We start from the raw sequence: 9,963 nt of genomic DNA, 5'->3' as shown, positions 1-9,963 counted from the left end.
ACAAATCGTTGCTAGATAAACGATTAAGTTTAACGTACACAATGTACAATTTACATAAGAGTTATCTTATGTTATTTGATTCTAACTTCTTCATAGATGTTTAATTGGTAAATATAAAGTATTACGAGGAATTACTTCAATTAATTCACATTGCATTTACAATTTCAAAATTATTAAAAATATTTGGCGTGTCTGGTGCTATAAAATTAATAATTTAAAATCAGAGAGGTTGTGTACAAGACACGACCGCATATATAGGTGACGCAGGACTACGTAAGTCTCTTTGTCGTGATATGAGCATGTATTCATGCTTATAATCATTCGATTCTTCATGTATACATGCTATATGCAACATATATACATGCTACATGTGTTGTATGTAACGTTTATCAAAGTAGTAACATTGCATACGTTCAATTCTCAAAAGATTGTGAATTTGAAAACAATTTAACAAAATCAAGAACACAAACTATTACTTTCCTGCTACCTTACTGAAATTAAAGATTGTTTTTATTATCCATGGTTTCCCACGTTGAAGGGATTTTACCAATTCAATCCTATTCAACAGCATCATATCCTATCAACAGCACATCTTTTCACTACACTTCTAATGAAACGGCAAGCATGCATGTGCTGTAGCACATTTTTTCAACACAAATATCAAATTCGCCGAGGTTTAATCGTCTCGCAGTAAAGAATTTACGATCTGTTGGGACAACGAACTTGTGTCATTTTTTCTGGCACACTTCCCTAGCACAGACATCAGATTGGACTAGGTTTAATCGCGTTCGTAAGAAATCTGTTAGCTCGAGGGGACTTTGTCACTCTCTCTGGCGTACTTCCCAAGCAAGGACATCAAAATGGTCTAGGTTGAACCGCGGTGTTAAGAAATCTTGTTGAAATGAAGAAACTTTGTCACTTGTTTTGGCTTACTTCCCAAGCACAGATATCAAATTGGTATAGGTTTAGATCATCGTAAAGAATCTTCCAACCAATCACGAATCGAGAATTCTGGTAAAACATAGGTTTATTATTTTTAATTTTTCAATAGTTCAACATCAAGAATCCATACTTTTCTTCATTTGGGTCAATTCTTAGAAGATTTTCCGATCGATTGGTGTAAGAATATTGAAAATCGATCGGAAAACCGCTGAGCTATTAGCGCTCAAAACCTTTCATTTTTCGTGACGCTCGAATTTTTTGATTTTTTGGAATGACACCCTGTCTCAAAACTTGCCGTAAGACGTAGTCCTACGTCAAAAAACCCCTCGCTGCGTCGCTAGTTACTCGCAACTATGATGCCACACAGCTAGTGTGCTAGCCAACAAGCGCACACGCCATCGAGTACCAAGTAAAGTTGAGCAGCATTCAACTTTACTCGCTACTGGTAAACAACAGGGTGAGTTCACGATCTACTCGCCAACTCACTTACTAGCAAACTAAAAACTCGCCCAGTGTCATCGTTGCTTTACTTCTCTCACGCGCCGTATTCTCACAGTCTCCCTCACCTCACCTTACAGGTCCCTTTTGATTTGTGCAGTCACCAGTCCGAGGAGTTATCTAGGTAACTCTCAGAATCGTAAATTGTGCTCTCACTCAAAAAATTTAGGTGAGGTGTTTGTGAGAATTTGGTTCCAAAGTCTTTTTCCTTACAACTGCAAGAATTGTCCACTTTACCCAACTCCCACCTAAATACATGGCAAAACCTAATTAAAGCGATTAAAACTAACTCAAAGGCCGGGGAATAAACTCGAATAGCACCAATTTTTTTCTTCAGAAAAATTGTAGAACACATCAAAATGGGCAACTTTTTTCTGAATGTATAGTTACTATATATCTCTTATAGTTGTCAGATATAATGACATGTTTTGAAAAGACACTTAAAAATCAATTCTGCACAATAATTTTGCATCCAAATCTTCAGAAAAATGTATATTTTAACATATTGCAAAACTTTCTGGAACAGTTGAAAGCCAGAAGACGTGCACATCGAGCAACATCTGACACGGACAAAGAGTAGCGTGGAGAAGTTCAAAGAGTGACTACTGCCACGCTGAAATAGGGAATCAAGCGGTGCGAATCTAACAGTTTCAAGGAGTTGTGCCGAGATGCGGACGCATACCCATCACCATGGAAAAGTTGAAAGGCCCATCGAAGCCCGCTGAAACATGTCTAAACTAGCTGAAGGTGATCATCGAGGGATTCTCCGCAGCATACCCCAATGATATGGCCTTTATTAGCACCCTATCGTGAGCAGGAGGATAACACAAGGTTACCGTGGTCATGGATTCGAATCTCAGCAGCATTAGGTCATTCGGTGTTAAGTGACTAGCATGGGTTCGTTATCAGGTTTCTTTACATATTTTCTATCTACAGAACTCTGCATTTAGCAACAATGAAACTTCTTGCTGGGCCAAGTTATAAGAATGCTTGCTTGAGGTGCGAATGAAGCCTCTTGTCCAAGGGCAAATTATACTTAGTTTTTGCACTTCCTAGCTATTTGAGAGACACCTGGGAGACCGAGATGGGTTGTGTGAATTCTGCTAACGGGTTGAATTGGTAAATTCCACGTATTTGGAATTGTACTTCGGAAAACACGTGTTGACCGGTCGTGTGAAAATTGGGAATAGTGTGTTATAGTGTGTTATATATAGTGTGTTGAGTCGACAACTGTCAAGTTTAATGTCGGCTTTCCTAGGCATACCTACTACGGTTGGATATTTGAATATATTTATTTTTAACTACACAGGTTGAAAGGTAAAAAGCATAAAAAAACATGTGAAAACGTAAAAATACCGTTACTTAAGCGCGGATTATAAACAGCAGTTCGATCACGTTCGTTTACACCATAGCGATACTGAACGAAGTGCGGATTGCAACACTTGGGTGGTCACAATAGATCAAAATACTGGTCACAGTGATAATGTCCAGACAGAAAAAAATCAAACAAATGAGGTTGGTAACGCCGTAGAAAGAATAGTTACCTATAAGGAACTTGTAGCAGCAAAAGGTTTGAAGGTGAGAAAAGCACCCTGGATGGACGGAATCCCCAACGTTGCTTTGAAAACTTCTACTTTCCAGACACATGAAAGGCGTAGAAGCTGATGTTACTACATAAACTAGGAAACTTACCAGGAGATCCTGCTTCATATAGGCCTATATGATTGCTGGATACTCTAAAAAAACTGAAAAGGGTCATTCTCAATGGATTAACGACATACACGGAGAGTGAGCACGCATTGTCGAACAAGTAATTCGGTTTGCGGAAAGGAAAGTTTACGGTGGTTGCTATCCGGACAGTAATGCATAGAATAACGATTCAAGACTATCTGCAAAATTGTGAGGAGCTATTTTCAGACTAGAGTATTGGTCTACGACAAAGCACGTCAGTCGGACAAAAGGCCATCAGAATCGCGATGGGACCCGCAGGCCGCCAGTGTTTGCCGACAACCCGTCGTCGGAAGTGACGGCCACTGCGGGGGAGGGGGGGTCAACCTTTACCCCGCCGAAATCACCTCTGTGCATGCATTTTTCTAGGTTACTGACTAGTAGGTGTTATCCCTTAGTTTAGTCCGAACGAGCGGCAACGAGTAAGGACAGCATATACTAAAAATTGACGAGGCTGACACTTAAACACCTGGTCTAAAATTCGTTTTTCTAGGTTTATTGACCTCTAGTTACAATCCTTTACCCACACCCCTTGCAATAATTTACCGTCCGAAATTATTAATCGGCAAAGCCGCTGTTATAGAAACTTCAATCCGCTGTTACATTCGGGTATGTGGAGCTCGGGGTATTGAGGACACGGTGAAATATATTCTTTTTTTTCTAATTTTGCTCCCAGTTGTAAGCTAGGCTATTTTATTTCTAACTTTCTTTCTGGAGAGTGTCTTTCTGGAGGATGGTACATTCTGGAAAATGGTACATTCGGGGGAATGATTTCCTGGAAAATTGTGCTTGCTGGGGAATGATTTTCTGGGGAATGGGATGGTTTTCGGGGGAATGGTATACAATCATCTGTAGTACGTATTGAATCGATCGCATATCGAATACGATTTTTCTAGATATATCGGTATATATTTCATATTTCTTACTTAGATATAGGTACGTATTAATATGTTTACTGGTTTGTCAGGCAGAGCAGTAGGAGAGACACATACGTAGAAGATTGGGATAGTGCAAAGCAGTGACGTAGCCAGGATTTTCGTTTGAGGGGGGGAAAGTCATTTTTTTATTAGAGAAGTTTCAAACCAAAGAGTTTCACTCACCTCTGGAGGAGGGCCAAGCTGTTATGCAGAAAATTATTTGTTTAAGAAATATATTCAATGATTATGCTACAGGATTTTCTTTCGAATTAATCAATTAATTTAACTAACACATGTAACCTTCTAATGGTTTTCAAATGCTTGCGTACAATATGACTTTTACTAATTACTTGACCGTTGAGAAGAATGTTTTACAATTTTTCTTAAAGATTGCATAGCTTCCGACACTGTTACACACGCTCGGCAGACGGTTCTACAGTCATTTACTACGATGATGAAAGGCTTTCCTCCCAATATAAGTTACACAAGCGGTTGGCGAAAGAGTGTCAGCTTAGCGCCTCCCTGTATAAATCACATATTCTCCGTGTGCATACTAACATGTGAAAAAACCCGATAGGCTTTTGGAGTTTTGTAAACTCGAAACGCAAATGCAATTCAATTCTCGCCAACGTCATCTTGATGGCTCAGAATCGTGCTCCACATGTTTGCATCCTTCTTCTCTTTGGTATTTGCAAATGAGTTCGCCTCCGACGCAGAAGCTGAATTGGCTGCAGTGAATGTTCCCGAAGGACGCGTCGGTCTCGACACTTTCGAAATTATTCCAGTGATGATTGTTGAAGCAACTCGATTGAAGCGATCATTTTCCCCCAGACCTGATGGGATTCCTGCCGCTATTAGTTTCTTGTATTTTTAAGAAGTCTTGCACAAGGCAAATTTCCTAGTAGGTATTTGGAAACGATCCTTCATGTTTCCCGTTCATAAGAGTGGCGATCGTCGAAATGTTAGGAACTACAAAGGAATTACCAGCTTGTCTACTTCCAAGCTTTTTGAAATTATTGTGGGCAGTGCCATGCTTAACCGTACCAAAAACTATTTATCAGGCTACCAGCATGGAATCATGCCTGTCCGATCGGTTTCCACCAACATGCTACCTACTTCTGCATCACGCAACTTGAAGAAAAAGCACAAATCGACTTAGTTTACAGTGAAATAAAAGCTGCTTTTGACCGGATCGATCATCGCATCCTTCTAGGGAAACTGCATCGTTTGGGAGCTTTAGAGCAACTTCAACGATGCTACTATGCTACTAGAAACCGGATACGTACTTATATACGCTGACGATCTTAAATTGTTTCTCACCGTGCGCTACATCGACGATTGTCGCCGGCCCCAAGGATTATTAGATGCCTTTGTGAATTGATGCCAGTTCCACTACTTGATAGTGATCACAGCAAAATGTGAGGTAATAACGTTCCATCGCACCCAAACCCCTGTCATCTTTGACTACAGTATAAATGGACAGTTAGCGAGCTCGGTATTTTACTCGACTCTAAACTTATGTTTAACGCTCACCGTTCTGATATTATTTCCAAAGCATCCCGACAGCTAGGATTTATCTCCAAAATTGAAAGTGATTTTAAGGACCCTCACTGCTTTAAATCGTTATACTGTGCATTAGTCCGTCATAACCACACCAGCTCACCTGGATTCTGAGAATCGAACGCATCCAAAAACAATTTATCCGTATTGCCCTCAGAGATTTAGCTTGGAGAGACTCAGGGAATCTTCCTCTTTATCGTGAACGTTGTCTTCTGCTCGGTTTGGATACACCGGAATGGCGCAGAAAAGTTCAGCAGGCAACGCTTGTAGCAAAAATTTTGAATAACGACATTGATTCGCCGACGCAGCTTTCAAAAGCAATTTTTCGAGCATCGCAAAGATCTCTGCGAACTACGGCTTTATTGCACACAGAAGTCAATGTCACTCAGTCAGTCAGTAGTCACGGCTTATAATTGAGCAGACTGTCAATGCGAACAGTATCAGAAGCAAAATATGATTGAATATTTAAAGCATACAAGCGTGAATGACGTTGACAAACGGAGAGGTACATGGTTGAGAATTTTCACAAACTATGAGAGATACAAAACGATGTTGGTTATTTTGTTATTGGGTACTTTGCCCAAAGTTAAACGCAGTAAAGGAAACACCGCGCTTGAAGCAAACGCCGCGCTATAACTATTGCCAGAATGCTGTAAACAGGCAGGTTGTTCACCTAACTGGGTCGTCAAAAGTAACTTCTGATAATTTTTTCCGATAATATCAAAATCGACCCGGCAACTATGAAAGAGCAATTCATTTTTTAATTGCGAGGTGGATAATTTTTAATGAAACTCACAATATTCACACGCGCTCTTGTAACAAATATACTTGTGCTACAGTTTTTTGAAAATGTAAGCCAAAAAATTTCGCGGGGAGTGGGGCAAGGCCCCCCCCTAGCTACGTGGCTGGTACAAATGCACATCATTCGAAGTTGTGCAATACACATGAGCAAATACATATACCTCAACCGTTATTGATACAAATAAATACACCACACTCTTGGGGCGAACCAACCAACGGTTGTAAGCCCCATCAAACAGTAAATAAATACACTTAACGCACACACACACACACACACACACACACACACACACACACACACACACACACACACACACACACACACACACACACACACACACACACACACACACACACACACACACACACACACACACACACACACACACACACACACACACACACACACACACACACACACACACACACACACACACGCCACACACACGCCACACACACGCCACACACACGCCACACACACGCCACACACACGCCACACACACGCCACACACACGCCACACACACGCCACACACACACACGCCACACACACACACACACACACACGCCACACACACACACACACGCCACACACACACACACACGCCACACACACACACACACGCCACACACACACACACACGCCACACACACACACACACGCCACACACACACACACACACGCCACACACACACACACACGCCACACACACACACACACGCCACACACACACACACACGCCACACACACACACACGCCACACACACACACACGCCACACACACACACACACGCCACACACACACACACACACGCCACACACACACACACACGCCACACACACACACACACGCCACACACACACACACGCGCCACACACAAATTCATATTCGGTTTTTGTAGTGGTTGCTATACCTTTATACTATATTGCAGTAGAAAGGCAAAAAGATGTAAATCCTGCTTCTAATTGATACCGTCAATGGCTACGTCGAAACGATGATTTAGCAATAAGCAGTAAGCACTAAAAGATATTGGAATCGGCTAAGGGTGTATGTATAGAATAGTTGTTCCGTTAAATTTCTCTTATCTGATAAGAAAGTCAATCCGTTTGCGTCTAAGTTATTTAACCTGTATCGGATTTGGAGGTGTAACAGCTATTATTGTTATATCGAAGTTAATCATCACAACGAATAATATCGGCTTATCAAGGCAGACTGTTATCTTGCCAAAATATTACTGGAGAGTTTTTTCTTATCGTCTGAAAAAATGAAGCAAATTTCTTGTAGACGCTATGCGGCACTGGCAAAACCTTTTTTATCCATTTGGATTTCAGTTTTCGTGACGAATGGCTTGGTAACGAATTAGAAGAACCAATTACACAATACAGTTTTTTTTATTAAAAAGCCTAATGCGAAATTGTAGATCAGTTCGAATGTGCCTACGCTTTTGGGAATCGGGACATTCCGGAAGCATCTGCTATTTATTAACTGGTACCAACAGGTAACACGAGTGTAGTGATCTCTCAGTGTGGTCAGTGTATTATTCAATTGTTTGGATTCTTTCTAATATGTCTACAGAAAATACATACAAAAAGGAAACGACTCGCAAACCTAGGCCGCGAGAAATTAGCACTGTGAAACCCACTATGGATGTTATTACTATCATCTGGTATGGAGCGACGTTGGTTGCACTAATATCATTTTTCGTGGTGATGGCCTGTGCAGACACAAGCAAATGCTTCTCATCTAATAAGCCACCTGATGAAGAAGCACCAGCGCCGCCAACTCCAGCGCCGTCATATCGACTGTTTGCGCCACCCAGTTACGAGTCCGTCACTCAGAAAACTTCCAGCAGCATCTTTATCATACAAATCGATTCGGAAGAAAACAATCGAACACACACTCGTTCGACAGAACATCTCGTGATAAATCCTCAAAACGCCGAAAGTCTTGTCGCCGAGGATAGTGAAAGAACAGATTTGTAGTTATTAGTAATTAGCTAATTAGTAAAACAAATGTCATTGTGAGTATTAAATTATTGTATAGTGATGACTAAGTAATCTCATCGATAAACGCGATTACGTTAATCGAACTGAAAGACATAGCTGTATTTCAAAATATGTACAAGTTCTTCAATGATCGCCGGAAGTGAACATTATGATTAATTAATTTATGCCAGACAAAACTGCTAGACGATTTAAAATTATCTTTTTGTTGATAATAAACGATAAATTTACTTTGCGAAGTATATCAGTAACCAATGCAAAATTGTAAAGATAACGTTAGTCGAATACGTTTCAAAGCGAAGTGGATTTATTACTTAGGGATGATCACAATCGATTGATGTACCAAAGTGAACAACTGTTTATTTGATTATTTGTATTATAAAAATTCATCTGACATCTGAATGAATAAATGAAAATCTTTTGAAGTATTTTATTACCACTACAGCACTGTCCATAGCTCAGAGATAGACTAAAAGAATTTGGTAAATTTTATCTGAATCCCAATTCAAATTATCGGTAACAGAAATAAAAAGCAGAGAAAGTAGAAATATATTATAGGACACTGACGCATTATGTACTTTGTGATAAGATGCGATTTCAACATTTCAGAATCAATATTTCAAAATCAATTAACTAGGATAACCACACGTTTTGATTTACCGAGTCATGTCCGGTTTTCACGTGTCGTTGTCCTGGTGTCCTGATTTGCTTCGGAAATTCTGTTTTCAAAATAAAATAACCTTTTGAAAACAAATATTTTAAAAGTCTTTTGTGAGTACTGCGGATATTATTTTTATTACAAGAATTCCTTCCCAAAACAAACGATCGTCTGTCTTCAAACACAGTTCATTAGTTTTATACCAGATTTCATTTTAGAGTGAGCGAAATAGCAGATTTTGTTCGTTTTCATAAACACTGCAGCATAATATGCAGAAACTTTTTACTACCGTGCTTCGTGCATTTCAAAAATAAATTGTAGCTAGCAAAAATTCACAATTTATCGAGATTTCTGTTTAAATTTAAAAATTTAGTATAGGGGAAAGTGGTCCACAGTAAATCAACGGGAACAGTTTGCCAATAAAACATTCAAGATGCATGATATTTTCCTGGATATTAATGTTGATAATTCTACATCACGTGAAGCAGTTTTAATTTTTTTTGGTTATGATCTTAATATTATTAAGAAAAAAATTTCAGCGTTTTCCTCGAAACCAGGTTTTGAAAGTCGGTAGCAGAAATATCTTATGAATGGCCTAAGCAATTCACTCGATAATTTTTTTTTGTTTCAAAGCTTATAAAATTAATTAGTATTTGGCTCATCCTTCTATCGATATTGTAATTTTTTAGAAGTCTAAATTCAATTTTTTGTCAAAAAAAACTGACTTTACGTTTGAATGTCCGCTATATTGTTATGCGTTCGATCGAATGGTCATCTGCTCGGAGCCGTAGGGGAGTGTGGAGAAAGTTTCCATATGAAAACAAAATTGGTAATATTGTTCCAAAGGGCAATGCTT

This window comes from Sabethes cyaneus, chromosome 2, assembly GCF_943734655.1.
Source record: "Sabethes cyaneus chromosome 2, idSabCyanKW18_F2, whole genome shotgun sequence".
NCBI classification, from domain to species: domain Eukaryota; kingdom Metazoa; phylum Arthropoda; class Insecta; order Diptera; family Culicidae; genus Sabethes; species Sabethes cyaneus.
Note: the sequence above shows the minus strand (reverse complement) of the source record.